The sequence below is a fragment of the Tenrec ecaudatus genome, chromosome 15 (assembly GCF_050624435.1).
Source record: "Tenrec ecaudatus isolate mTenEca1 chromosome 15, mTenEca1.hap1, whole genome shotgun sequence".
NCBI classification, from domain to species: Eukaryota; Metazoa; Chordata; class Mammalia; order Afrosoricida; family Tenrecidae; genus Tenrec; species Tenrec ecaudatus.
The window spans coordinates 83,449,682-83,464,756 of NC_134544.1; the positions used below are offsets into that span (position 1 = coordinate 83,449,682).

Below are 15,075 nucleotides of genomic sequence, written 5' to 3' on the forward strand. Positions count from 1 at the left end.
GAAGTGATGGGGAGAAGCAGCAACACAGACATGGTGGCAGCAGAACCAAGAGACTGAGACAGAGCAGTGCAATTCCCAGGCCACAGAACAAGAGAGCTGAGTGCCTCTGGGCAGGAGGTTAATACATGAAGTTGTATACATCTGAGTATTTATCTGGGGAACCAGATCTGCCAACCTACACAGAGTTCCATGAGGCTAAGGGACAGAGTGGGCACTTATCTGCAGAACTAAAAGACCTTTGAAACACTTGCCCATTCAGGACAGAAGCCAAAGGGCTGCAGGGCCTGACTTTAGCTGCAGGTATGGCTGTCAAGATGCTGTCCCAAAGTAGAACTGTATCTTGAGTCATTTAGGATCCAAATTGTGTGTTAGGGTACAAAAGTTAACCCTATGCCAAATATAACTTAAGGAGAACATTTATTGAACTTTAAGAGAAAACAAAAGACAAACACACACCGTATGGATAAGTGAGACCATTAGCACGAGGTCAAAATAACAACTGAGTATTCACAGCCTGGGCCCTGGGTAACAGGGCAGAGAACAAAAGGCATGTCCCAGATCATGACTGGTGGCAGATCAATACATCACAGGTACAGGTGGGACTTCAGCAGCAGGAAAGGGACCATAATTAGGACGTGCACCTTATTCAATAGAAGAGCTTACAAGACTGGTCCAGGACCTTCATACACAAGCAATCAAGGCAAGACTCATGACAATGCCCCTTGTTCTGTCCTCAGTAAGGTGACCTCCATCAAGCATACACCTAGGCAGGCCCATGGAGAGGGCTGGCTGCAAAAGAGTGCAGGCAATCTACTTTCTCATGCATTCTCCCGGAGGGGGAGATGCTCTGTATCATTGGTTAATGATCAGAGAGAATTTAATGGCGGCTTAATCAAAGTGGGGACGCAGCAAATGGACACTGAGGTATCACTGTCGTCAGTAACCCAAACCTAAAACCCCACTCACTGCCATCGAGTGGATTCCGATTACAGCGCCCCTTTAGGAGAAGTTGGAACTGCCCCAGGTGGGTTCCCGAAAGTGTAACTCTTTACAAGGGTAGAAACCCTGCTTTTCTGTCCAGGTGTGACTTGTAATTCCGAACTGCTGACCTTGCAGTTAGCAGCCCAATCTGTAACCACTTAGGCCACCACTTTTTGCAAATTGTAGGGCTCAGAACTTAAGAAGCTCTAATACAATTATAAACGGTTGTCCATCCAGTGAATTCTGTCATTCAGGGAGAGGCGCAAAGCCCTCTGGCCCTGACGGGCAGGGCACCCTGGGTGATTGTGTGTGGGCGCTCTCCCCGTCGGACCCCAGAAACCATGGCTCCCGCCTGCTGCCCCCCCCCCCCCAGCTCCTCTGCCCCGCCTCGCCCTCAGGAGCCCGGGTCCTGACGCCGCACGTCCGCGCGTCGCTCGCCCTGTTTCAGAGGCAGACACGCACTTGTTCTCCTCACTTACCGTCGTCCCGACAACTTACACTACTTCCCAAAGGCTCCACCGCGCCGCCGGTGCGCAGGATCCTCCTCAAACTCCCGCCGCAGCTCCCGGCGCGACGGGGACGCTGTGCGTGACTATGGCGGCCGCCAAAGGCCAAAATACTCGCCAGATGCTGGCGACACGCACTTCCGGCCCCGCCCTTCACAGACTTGGTGGAGGGCGCCCTGCTTAGATACTTGCTGTACAAGAGGAAAGAGTGAGTGAGTGAGTGAGTGAGTGAGTGAGTGAGTGAGTGAGTGAGTGAGTGAGTGAGTGAGTGAGTGAGTGAGTGTGTCCCACTTGTTCTAATTTCATACACCTTATTTGCAGGGCCTTACCTATTCTTTGGTTGGGAAGGACAAAGCAGTGGACAGAAAGGCCATATAAAAGCAATCCATCACTCCACTCTGGTTCATGAGGTTAGTCACTCACTTTCAAATACATATATATTTTTTCTGCTGTGAAATATCAACTAGTTTTGGAATTTTATTGTTTGGGATCATTTAAATGATGTTTTCACTGACTTTCATATATTTTTTCAACATATATATGTACATATATGTACACACTATACTTTACATTTCTCATTATACAGTCATAGCTATAAAACAGGAAGTCTTGGTCATTATCTCTGATGTTCAATTTGGTAGGGTGGTAACACATGTCTAGCTAACACATGAAATGTGATCAATATAAATAAAAAACTGGATTGTAAATTTTAAGGTTTGTTTTTTGAATCGTCACAAAGTAGTGCCATCATGTTATTGCTAATTTATTTATGAATTAAAAACTCATAAAAAATTTAAGGATTGTTTAATAACCTGTGGGGAGATACGCGTTTATGGTGTAGTTTAATTATTTGAATAATTCACAGTGGAGTAGATTTGCAATCAGCATAAAGGTGAGTACTATAAGCTGGAGGTCAGATATACACTACCGTTCTCCAACTCCTTCACCATTTCTAAACCCATCAATTCTCTGTGCTTCACTCCCTGCTCAGCTGGGTTTGACAAATCCATCCACTAGCTGCACAGACTCACACCACACTCACAGGTATGTAGTTAATTGGAGGTTGAAAACAGGTTATACATTGGGATGAAACTTAATTTGAAATCAGGGGCTCGAGTGGGAAAAGAATACTTTGAAAATGATGATGGTGGCATATGTGCAAATGTGCTTGACACATGTGAGGAACATATGGATTGTGATAAGAGATGTAAGAGCCCCCAAAAAAGGTATTTTTTTAAAGAAAAATAAAAATTTGAAAGTAACAAGATACAAATTGTATGTAGTTGGCTAACCAGGGGAGCTTTCGAAGCAGATAAACCTTGGAACAAAAATATTCCCTGTTGATACAATTCTTGATCAGAGCATCGGACAGTTCTCTACCAGTGGGGTCTCTCTGCTGCTCACTGGTCTAACTCCAGGTCAGTACAGAAGTTCTGCATTCGGTCTCTGCACTAGCAACCTCTCTACTGCTATGTGACCTAGCTCACAGGCAGTGGATAGCAGGTTTCTCAGCCCTTTCCTGATATCTACATTGGGTAGCTCAGGTGCCAGAATCCCTGCCATCAGATTCTCTGTTACTAACTGACCTGGAAGATCTTCTAGTTAGACCTCTCCACTGTACTGCCACTTGACTCACTACCTTCCTGCAATCACGGGATCACATCCTAAACAATAAAGTTTACAGACACGGTATCACATTTGTGACCATTCTGCTTACACATGGCTCTGCATTATGGTCAACCTACTTCCCAGCCAGTATGCTTTCTGTCATCCAAATGACTCAACCACAACCATCACCCATTTGTTGTTGTTACCTGCCATCCAGTTGGTTACAACCCCATAGGGAACTGTACACAACAGAACAAAGCACAGCACGGTCCTGTGCTTTCTTTAACATTGCTCCCATGCTTCAGCCCATTGTTGTAGACACTGTCAGTCCAGTTCCTTGAAGGCCTTCTTCTTTCCATACCCCTTCACTTCACTCCAAGTTAGTTTGTCCTTTGAGCAATCCCAGGTACTTTCAACTGTCTTCTTCAGGACCACAGTTCAAATGGATAGATTTTTTTGGTCTTACTTTTTCAACGCCAAACTTTTAAAACTCACATGCAAATAATTTTTCAGGCACTAAGTTAAAATTTCGCTTTTGGGCACTGAAAGTTGTCAGTTCTCAGCAGAACTCTAGGTCTCTTGGCAAAGCAGAGCTGTGGTCTAAAGATGCTTTTGCTCTGTGTTCTCCTGTGCCAAGTGACAGTTCCCTAAGGTGGGAGATTCAGATATCTGACCTGGGTCTACAGGGATGGTTGTAACTGCAAGTGATTGACAGAGACCAATTATCTTTATTTACAGGAGTGCAGCCTCAGCAGTCGAGAACAAGACTGGTGAAGCCCTCCCAGAAGCAGTCCCTCACCTGCACTGTCTCAGTTTTCTCCATCACCAGAATTTCCTGCTGGAACTGGATCTGCCAGACCTCAAAAAAGGGACTGCAGTGGATGTGAGCGATATGCTATGGAGTAGTACAAGTTATAACCCATCCTTCCAAAGCCAGAGACACACTAGGAATCAGTTCTTCCTGCAGTTGCACTCCATAAACACTCAGGACACGGCCATGGATTACTGTGCAAGGAGCACAGTGAGGGGATGTCAGTGTGAGCTCAGACACAAACCTCCCCTGCAGGGGAGACATGGGCAGCAGGGGGCACACAGGACCCACTGAGCACAGACGTGTTAGAATGAGCACTTCCTCTCTTAGCTCTCAGCATCCCCCGGATAGTTTTTCTCTAAATTTCTCCTCACTGCAGGCTTAATAGGAGAAACTAGCATTCTCTGTTAGTAGTCCAAATATTAAAAGTGACCCCGACCCTTCATTGGCATCCCATATGATCAATTTTCCTTCTTGGCATACAGATTATCATGATTATTATCATTTATCTGTTCGTCAAAACTTGTTGAAGGGTCAGGTGTCTGACTGCTTTGCTCCCTCTGCAATGTGAGTAGTGACTGGCTGATTTTCTATGTCTGAGATAATTACTGTGGGGACACCTGGGGCTGAACTTGTGACATGTCATTAGTGATGCTTGCTACTCATTGTCTCGGTTTATGCAGACACAAGTGTTCCAGGCAGAGAGAGATCTCTAACATAGGAAACAGGGGAACTGGAATGACCCGTCTGGTTGGAGGTGTCATTTTTGAGATTACTCTTTGGAGCATAATGAAGCAAACATTCAATGGAAGGAAACTTTAATTTTAAAAATAGCAAATTTGCCACAAGAGGAAGAAATTGCAGACTAACATCTCAGAATGCTCTTTAGAATTGAGAATAGTGGGACTTCTCACATATTTTGAACCTGCGATCAGAGAATCCAGTTCCTAGAGAAGGACATCCTGCTTGACAGAATGTCAGCAAAATAGGGGAAAATGCTTAATTAGATATACAGAGAGTGGCTACAAAATTGTTCTCTAGGAATAAGTGGGGACAGTCCAAGATGTGGCAGTTTATGTTTTTTTTCTGATGTACATAGAACCATGATGATCAAAGCTGACACCAAAGCACCCAACAACATCTCTGATGAAGTGTGGTGCAGAATGTTTAGATTAATGCTGTTTAGTCAAGTAATTACCTAAATTAAGAATATATTATAGTTTTTTACATTCACAAAGTGTTAAATTGTTTAATGTTTAACATTCAGTATACATACCACTCCTTATTCAGTTTACCTGTATGGCTATTAATCAGGAAAACTATGTGCAATAAATACATAATAAATGTGATATACAAATGAATACAATTGGGGACTCCACTATCATCCACAGTTTCCTGCAAAACAGAATCTCACCATTTAGACAAATGCAGTCCCTCCTCCTCTTACTTTCCAGGCATCTTTGGGAAATGATTCACTAGACCTTACTCTCAGGTATCTCTGGGTGAGTGTGAATCACCTGTTATATGGTGAGCAGAATAGAGTGTAATCCTTCACAGAGGGACTCCACATAGACCAATGGAGTAAATTTTAAAGTAAAAATTATATGCTTATACAACTGAGGTAAACTTATTTTATATAAGAGTATTAATCCCTAATAAAATGTAAAAAAAGAAAAGAGGAGAAAAAAATGATTAGGGCAAAGACTGTACAGATGTGCTTTATACAATTGATGTATGTATATGTATGAACTGTGATAAGAATTGTATGAGCCCCTAATAAATTGTTAAAATTAATAAAAAAAGAGTATTAAATCCTCTTAAGTGAAGTAACCATTAAATAAATGATTCTGTAAGAATTAGATTTCCAAGGCGGCGGAACTACGCGGGCCGGAGGGAAGCTGAGCCGCAGCGCACCGGCCTAGCTATGTCGGAAACGGGTGACGAGCAGCCAATGGAGACGACCGGCGCCACGGAAAACGGGCACGAGGCCGCCCCAGAGGGCGAGTCGCCAGCCCGGTCCGGCACCGCGACCACGACCACGACGGCGACTGCGACTGTAGCCACCACGGCGACCACCGCCACCCCGGCCGGCAATCAGAATGGCGCCGAGGGAGACCAGATCAACGCCAGCAAGAACGAGGAGGACGCGGGAAAAATGTTTGTTGGTGGCTTGAGCTGGGATACCAGCAAAAAGGATCTGAAAGACTATTTTACCAAATTTGGAGAGGTCGTTGACTGTTCAATAAAAATGGATCCTAACACTGGACGGTCAAGAGGGTTTGGGTTCATCCTCTTCAAAGATGCGACCAGCGTGGAGAAGGTACTAGACCAGAAGGAGCACCGGCTGGATGGTCGGGTTATTGACCCTAAAAAGGCCATGGCCATGAAAAAGGATCCGGTGAAGAAAATCTTCGTTGGGGGTCTGAATCCTGAGGCCACTGAGGAGAAGATTAGGGAGTACTTTGGCAAATTTGGAGAGATTGAGGCCATTGAGCTTCCCATGGATCCAAAGTCTAACAAAAGACGAGGCTTTGTTTTTATCACCTATAAAGAAGAGGAACCTGTGAAGAAGGTTCTGGAGAAAAAGTTTCACACTGTCAGTGGAAGCAAGTGTGAAATCCAGGTGGCCCAGCCCAAAGAGGTCTACCAGCAGCAGCAGTACGGCTCTGGGGGCCGTGGAAACCGCAACCGAGGGAACCGAGGCAGTGGTGGTGGTGGTGGAAGTGGAGGTCAGAGTCAGAGTTGGAATCAGGGCTACGGCAACTACTGGAACCAGGGCTACGGCTACCAGCAGGGCTACGGGCCCGGCTATGGCGGCTACGACTATTCGCCCTATGGCTATTACGGCTACGGCTACGACTACAGTCAGGGTAGTACAAATTACGGGAAGAGCCAGCGACGCGGTGGCCACCAGAATAACTACAAGCCATACTGAGGCCGTGGCAGGCACGACAGCTGACCGCGCCGCTCCGTTTGGATATCAGTGAACACAATTATGTACCAAATTTAACTTGGCAAACTTTCTATGGCCTGTCCCATGTGCATCTTATTTAAAATTTTCCCCCTGGAAATCACTCTCCTGTTTACTATTTCCAGAGCTAGTTGTGTTAGCAGCGTGTGGTGTATCAGAGGCCGAGCAGCATCGTGGGCCTAATTTAACACCAGGTTCCCCCAAACCCGAGGGGTGGGTGTGCGCCCTGCTGCTGCTCTGTATCCTGGGCCTGCAGGCCCTGGTGGGTAAAGAGTAAACTTGTATCTTAGGAAACCAGTGTCACCTTTTTTCACCTTTTAATTTTATATTATTTGTGTCATACATTTCCTGTTAACGGAAGTGTTAATTTTACTGTATTTTTTGGTACCTTTTTGGGAATCTAGTGTATTGTAAGGTATTTTACACGTGTCCTGATTTTGCCACGACCTGGATATTGAAGCTATCCAAGCTTTTGAAATAAAAATTTAAACTCCCCCCTAAAAAAAGAATTAGATTTCCACGTGCAGAAGAATGAATCCGTGTATCAGATCATGTCCCCCACCCGCCACACACAGGCATACAACTAAAAATATCCAAAGATCTAAGCATGAACAATAAAGTCATTTTTAAGTAAGTATAAGAGTGTGATTTAAAATTTTTATTTAATGAGAAATAACCATATGACAGCAGAAGCAAGAAGCATAAACGACAAAGTAGGTTAAAGTCTGTCTTATCACAAAACTGGCTTGTGACCCAAGACCAGAGGCACAAGTGTGGGTAAAAATACTAATAATTATGGCTAACGGGGGCTGTATAATCTATCTGTGGGGTCAGTTAAATTAAAGACATAAAAGTTAACTCAGAAGCTTATGATGAGTAAATTTTGTTATCAAATTGTTAATCTTCAAAGACTTTTTTTAAACTAAGGAAATAGAACATGGAACACATTATGAACTCTGAACACAATGGAAACCTGCAATGATGGGCACATGTGTGGATAGAAGAACTGAGGAACTGTTCCCCATTGGGACATTGTGCTCACCTATTCTTTTAGGTATGAAGAGTTGTCCTCTGATAGTTTCATAGGAAAATCTTACAAATTTCACACTATAGCATTGAAGTAGCCTACCTCAAATTCTTTGTTTTTTCCCCCTAAGAGCTCAAAGAACATGGTCAAAGAGCATGAGGTGAGTCTCTGGGGGATACACAGCTGAAATTTTAAGAATTCCATTTGTAGTTTTACACCTATAAAGTTAAGATGGTAATGGTGCCTCTACCCACATTTGTGTATTTATTCAAAAATGCAATAAAGTGCTGTGTTCTCTCCATTTAGTATAGTAAAATTATACATACCTTACTTTACCCAGAATGCAGTGTCCTTCCAAAAGCACATCCAAAAAGCATCAGTGCCATTGAGTCATTTCCTCTCAAAGACACAAGGGGCCAGAGTAGCACTTCCCCTGTAGGAGTGTTAAGTTGCAAATCTCAGTGGGAGTGGAAAGCCTCATCTTCCTCCCAATGAACCACTGGTGGTTCAAACTGCTGACTTTGTAATTAGCAGCCCCACTCATCATAAACAACACGCCTGAGACTCCCTATGATACTTAGGACATTCTTATCTGCTCTTGTGATGACCTTCTCAGCAGTCATGCACTTCACTTACTGGTGTCAACCCTTCCTTCTGCTGATAAAACAACCCAGCCCTGGGAGAAGTGCCTCAACTCTGGAATTCCCAGGTGTCCAAATTCAATTATCAGGACTGAACACAAGTCACCTTTGAGTGCTGATCCGGGTTTTCCTTGTTACTATGTTAAAAAGTGATTTTACAGAGAAAAAGCAAGCGTGAATGTGCATGGTGGAGAGACACAGTGGATGTGTGTGAGGGTTTTGCTGACTGGAATGTCCCTATGTTTGCAGGTGTCCAGTGTGAGATGCAACTGGTGAAGGCTGCGAGAAGCTGGAGGCAAACTCTTGGGGGGAAAAACTGTCTACTTCTTGGACTAGTGGGGCAGGATCATCACTTCCTTCAGCTGAGGCAGGGCCCCATGGAAGGGTGCTGACAGCTCAAGGAGCGGATGCAACAAGTGTCGTGTCCTTCACCTAAGGGACAGTTGACAGTTCCCCCCTTGTTCCCTGTAACATCGCTGAAGCAGGATGACCTGCAAATCAGCTATGCTCCTTCTTCCCAGCTTCCGACTCCCCTCGACTAGCCATGAAATTCCTTATGCCATGCCCGTATAAATTAATGCGCTGCAGTTGCTGGGAAGCCTCCTTCCTCATCAGGGAACAGGCTCCACCTGCCTCAGCTTCTTGTATCAGGTCTCCTGTCTTTCTTCCATCCCCCACCATCCTCCTTCCTGTGCTCCTGGTCGCTGCAACCCTTGTGGATTTCCAAATGTAAACTTTGAGCAACAGGTTGGCCCCAATTTGACCCAACATGTTGTTGGCAGTAGCCTGGTTTCTATCTAATAAAGTCACTATTACTTACAGATCCTAAGCCAAACATCACAAAGAGGTGAATTCATTTCAAATAGAGATACCATCCCAAATGGACACTTTCTTATGTCTTTTTGAAAAATTGGTTGTTAGGACAGGGGCTCAAACTCACACTCAGATGTGTGACAATTTCCCCCTGAAAGCATTTTATTGGAGCTCTTACAGAAATCATACCAATTCACGCCGGTCTTTTCTTTCTTTCCAACTATTTGTATTTTTATCTCTGTAATATTATATTATCCTTGCAATTGAACTTTTTCTCTTTATACTGCTTCTGTTTGTTTTCCAGGTTGCTAAGCACAGAAGGAATAGGAGCACAAACATAAGAACTACTGCAAGGGTTTATAGGGGATGGAGAGGTTAGGGCGGGAGTTAGGGAGAGTAGGTTTGAGGGAGCAAATGATGCACGTGGGATGGGGAGGGAGCACTCTTTAGAACTGATGATGATTACACAACTCATTTTAAAAGTGCTTTAACCATGGAGGCAGGAGTGAACGTTCAAAAATAATTTGATTGGGCAATGAGTGTACAACTCTTATTATGATTGAACTACTGAACTGTGTGATATGTGGATTACATGCCTATAACACTATTAAATTGTTTCGAATGAATAAAACCATAAAAATAAATCCACAGATGATCATGTACTGTAGTTAGGAGGCTAGAACATAATATGTCAATAGTATTTTTTTTCTTTTTCTTTATTGTCTTTTATAATAACCCCTTACTGTATTGCTTGCCTCTCAATACATGATATTCTAGATATTATCCCAGTCATCAGATTTCCTGTAATTAGTGTTCAATGCATCGAGTCTGGTCTTCAGATGTTTTTGAGGTTCAAGTGGGATAGACTCAAAGGTTGTACTTTGGCTCTCCTGGACTTGTTTTCATTTGATTCCGTTTCAACCTGAATTTACTTATAAGGCCTGTCCCACAGTCAACATGGGCCTGGTTTTAGCTGCTGATAGTGAGCATGTCCATTGTCTCTTCTCACAGATGGAGTCAGTCTGTGCATTCCATCTGGAGAAGGTCATGTTATAGTCGCCTTTTGTGTTGTTGGCAAAAGGTATTTGCAATAAAGAAGTTGTTGATCTTGCAAAGTTCTGTCGTGTGATTTCCAGCTACATTTCTATCACCAAGATCATATTTTCCAATTACTCTTCCTTCCTTTTTCTTTCCAATTGTCAACAATTATCAAAGTATCTTGATTGCATGTGTGATTTCAGACTGCACACATTGGCAGAATTCTTCAATTTCTGCATCAGTAAATTTAGTAATTGATGCATAAATTTTAATGGAAGTTGTATTGATTGGAGTTTCTTATATCTGGATAGACATTATCCTATCACAGACAGCATTGTTCTTCAAGATAAAATTTGAAATACCATTTTTAATAATTAATGCAATGCCATTCCTCTTGACTTTGTAATTCCTGGCATAATTAAACTGTATGATTTTCTGATTCAAAATGGCAAATACAGACTATTGTAGTTCATTAATGCCTAGGTATCTGCCTTTATGTACACCATTTCGTTTTTGATGACTTCTAATTGTCTTAGGTCCATACTCTGTACACTCCAAGTTTCAATGACTAAATGATATTTTCAGTGGTTTCTTCTTATTTTGAATCCTGCCCCATCAGCAAATGAGGATTCTGAAGGCTTTCCTCCCTCAGGCTTTATCGATCGACAGCATTATGGTCCACAGTGCTTTGAGAAGGCACTTCTTCCTCAGTCGTGTTTTGAGTGTCTTCCAGCCTGAGGGGCTCGTCTCTCGGCACTATCTTTGACAATGCTCTTGTTCTATGCATGCAGATTTCAGTATCGCACACGGTTTCATAGCTATCCATATGTTTCCCTTGGCTAATTTATATGAAAGGGAAAACTTACTCCTTGTTTGCAGTCTGGAAGCTCTGTTGAAACCTGTTCCCTTGGTTACTTTGCTGGTACTTGAAATACCAGTGGCATAGCTTCCAGCATCACAACAACACACAAGGCGCCACAGGATGACAAACCGACAGGAAAGTGATGCCCCAGTGAGGGTCGCAGCAGTACATCAGTGCAATACCATGTGGAGTGTTTCCACAAGCTGCTGAAGCACGCATCTATGCCAAGAAGTTTGGAAGACAGTGACTCATCCAACTGACTGGAAAAGAGCCATGTTTGCACTCATTTCAAAGAAAGGTTATCCAACAGAAGGTGAAAATTATTTTTAAAATCACTGACATCAAATGCAAATACATTAACAGGAAACTCTCAGAGATTCAGGCTTGATTTAGAAGAGGTTGTGGAGCAAGGGACACCATTGCAGATCTCAGGTGGGTCTTGGCTGGCAGGGGAGAGATCATGATCACGAAGGTGATTTTCCCAGGGCGAGGCTTATCCATTGCACTCCGGATGTGCTGACCCCTGCGATTTCCCCAAATGTGGGAAACGCGACTGCATAATTTGTGGTAGTGGGGGACTGCGGTCACGCTCTTCCTTTGGTCATGCTTCAGAGCAGACCTGTCCTTGGAGAGGGATCTTACGCTTGGTTAAGGAGAGGGCCATAAACAAAGACCCTGGAAAAGATGGATTGACGCAGTGAATGCCGTCAATAGTATGTTTTATTGAATAAAATAGAGGGAAGGTTTGCGGGGGTGGGGAGAGGATAGGTGATTTGTTCTTCAGGAGAAAGGACTAAAATATTTCACAGGTTTAATATGGGGAGATTCCAGTAGATGAAATGTCACACTTCTCATTTACAGAGCTAAGGCACAGATTCAAGAGATAAGTGGATAACAATTTGGGGCCAAGTTGAGACCCAACAAAATAAAACCAGGGTCTTTAAGGTCAAGACTTCTGAGTACGCACTGTTGTATCTGAAAAGTTTGACCCTAATTATCCACTATTGATAAGTGCCAATTGGACAAGGCCACATAGACTTTCCCTGGTACCTAGAGAGTAAAGCTACTTCAAACATGTTAGGAAACTGAGAGCTACAGGCCTAAGTACTATGAGACCCACTGGATCAGATACAAATGTCCTCAGGAATTGTGGTTTCAAGGAGTCATAGCCATATCCTTTACATGGAAAACCTTATGTGTCCTTGTTTCAGACCAGGCTGCTAGTGGTGCCATTGACGAGTCACAATACATTGATCATAGTTCTAGTTAAGATTTCTAGAAATAATTTCATCACCTCAATATGTATGCGGTTCCTTGTGCAGTTAACAGCTACCAAATGCTCTGTCTCACGTCTCACTATCACTTACCAAAAACGTATTTAGTGTTCCTCCTGAAAGGAGTCTCTGCTCTTCCTTCAGAATGTACATTGAAATATTACTCATGGGGTCACAAAATGCCTCAAGCCCACAAAATGCCACAGGCCCTTAAAAACAAGTTGACACATTCTTTTTTTTCAAATCGTCTTATTAGGGACTCATACAACTCTTATCACAATCAATACACACATCAATTGTGTAAAGCACATATGTAAATTCATTGTCCTCATCATTCTCATAACATTTGCTCTCCACTTAAGGCCCTGGCATCAGGTCCTCATTCTTTCCCCTCCCTCCACACTCGCTCATGAACCCTTGATAATTTATAAATTATTATTTTGTCATGAATTTCCCTATCCGATGTCTCCCTTCACCACTTTTCTGTTGTCCGTCACCCAGGGAGGAGGTCACATGTAGATCCTTGTAATCAGTTCTAACTTTCCAACCCACTCTCTCCCTCTACACTCCCAGTATCACCACTCACACCACTGGTCCTGAATGGATCATCCACCCTGGATCCCCTGTGTTTCTGGTTCCTATCTGTACCACAGTACATCCTCTGGTCTAGCCAGACTTGCAAGGTAGAATTGGGATCATGATAGTGGGGTGAGGAGGAAGCATTTAGGAACTAGAGGAAAGTTGTATTTTTCATCATTGCTACATCACACCCTGAGTCTCCTCCCCGAAACCCTTCTGTAAGGGGATCTCCAGTAGCCTACAAATGGGCTTTGGGCCTCCACTCCACACTCCCCCCCCCCCCGCCCTTAGTCACTATGGTAAGATTTTTTGTTCTGATGATGCCTGATACCTGATCCCTTCGACACCTCGTGATCGAACATGCTGGTGTACTTCTTCCATGTGGGCTTTGTTGATTCTGAGCTAGAAGGCCGCTTGTTTACCTTTAAGCCTTTAAGAACCCAGACGCTATTTCTTTTGATAGCCGGGCACCATCAGCTTTCTTCGCCACATTTGCTTATTCACCCGCTTTTTCTTCAGCGGTTGTGTTGGTAAGGTGAGCATCATAGAATGCCAATGTAATAGAAGAAAGTATTCCTGCATTGAGGGAGTACTTGAGTTGGGGCCCAAGGTCCTTCCTCCACCTTAAACTAAACCTATAAATATATGCACATAGATCTATTTCTGCATCCTCATATATAAATATATATGCATATGTACATGTTTTTATCTAGGCCTCTATAAATGCCCTTTGCCTCCCAGCTCATTCCTCTATTTCCTTTGACTTTCCTCCTGTCCCACCATCATGCTCAGTCCCCACCAGGGCTTCAGCAATTCCTCTTGGTTACATTACCCTTGATCATGCCCTACCAGGCCTCCCACACTCTCCTCACCACTGACTTGGATCACTTGTTGTTCCCTTGTCCCTGGCTTTGTTAACACTACTGCCTTTCCCCCAACCTTCTCCTCTCCCATGTCCCCCGGAATTGTCAGTCCCATTGTTTTCTCCTCGAGATTGTTTGTCCAGCCTATCTTATTTAGACAGACCTGAGAAGATAATAACATGCACAAAAACAAGACAGAGCAAAACCAAGCAACAATATACAACAAAACAACAACAACAAAATAATGACAAAAAACAACAACAAAGTATAACAAGAAAGAAAAGCTTGTAGTTAGTCCAAGAATCGTTTGTTAGCCTTTAGGACTGTTTTCCAGTCCAGTCTGCTGGTACGCCATGCCCTGGCCCCAAAGTCCACCTTCAGCATTCCCTGGGGACCTCGTTGTTCCATTCCCTTGCTGCTCTGTTGCACCCCCTTAGTATTTTGCCTAGGTGTGGTGGGATCAGGTCAGGTGCAATTCCCACACTGTGTCTCCGGTGTTGTCCCCTGTAGGGCTATGGGTCAGTGAGGGGCGTCATGTCTCATAGTGGGACTGGCCAAGTGGTCCTTTCTGTGGACTGGCTGTTCTAGTTGGGAACATCGTCCTCATGCCAGATGTGAGGCCAGATGTGCTCCACTTTCTCCTCCTCCCACTTCATCTGCTCCCCTGTGCTCTGATTAGATATGTCCGACTCCGAAAGCTGCAGATTCAATGCCAACCTTTGAAATAAATTGTTCTGGTGAGTGGGTCAGGTGTCCACTTAGTAGTTGAGATTGGGGCTGGATCCCCAGACTTCTCCACTGGTTCCCTGCTCCAACGCCGACATGTTGCATTCAAATCTTGGAGCACTGGGTTGAAGTCTGGTTCCTCTTTCCCTGTGGAGATTTAAACAATACCCTCTCTTTGGGTGGGTTAGTGCCCTGTGCCCCCACTAACCATTTCTTTTTTATTACTCTTTTTTCCTTTTGCCCAGCTATTTTTTAGGTGTCTGTCATGTGTATCCCTGTATTTGGTCTGGTCCCTGCCATATTACCTGGTCCTCACCCCCCAGGAATGTTTGTATACAGTAGCTTTTTCCCTATGCCTTAAAAAAATTTTTTAAA

At 43.8% G+C, this 15,075-nt stretch overlaps 1 long non-coding RNA gene, 1 other non-coding gene and 1 pseudogene across 2 annotated transcripts; all 3 read left to right on the top strand.

The window, feature by feature from the left end:
• The first annotated feature begins 1,808 nt into the window (after window positions 1-1,808).
• LOC142427820 (uncharacterized) lies at window positions 1,809-5,584 on the top strand. The gene is made up of 2 exons (XR_012780099.1): window positions 1,809-1,897; window positions 3,834-5,584. It is a non-coding gene; the product is annotated as an uncharacterized LOC142427820 (long non-coding RNA).
• Window positions 5,585-5,830: 246 nt separating this feature from the next.
• On the top strand, window positions 5,831-6,977 carry LOC142427828 (heterogeneous nuclear ribonucleoprotein A/B pseudogene; annotated as a pseudogene).
• A 4,716-nt stretch (window positions 6,978-11,693) lies between these two features.
• LOC142428175 (U1 spliceosomal RNA) lies at window positions 11,694-11,857 on the top strand. Its single transcript, XR_012780147.1, has one exon. It is a non-coding gene; the product is annotated as a U1 spliceosomal RNA (small nuclear RNA).
• The last annotated feature ends 3,218 nt before the right edge of the window (window positions 11,858-15,075 follow it).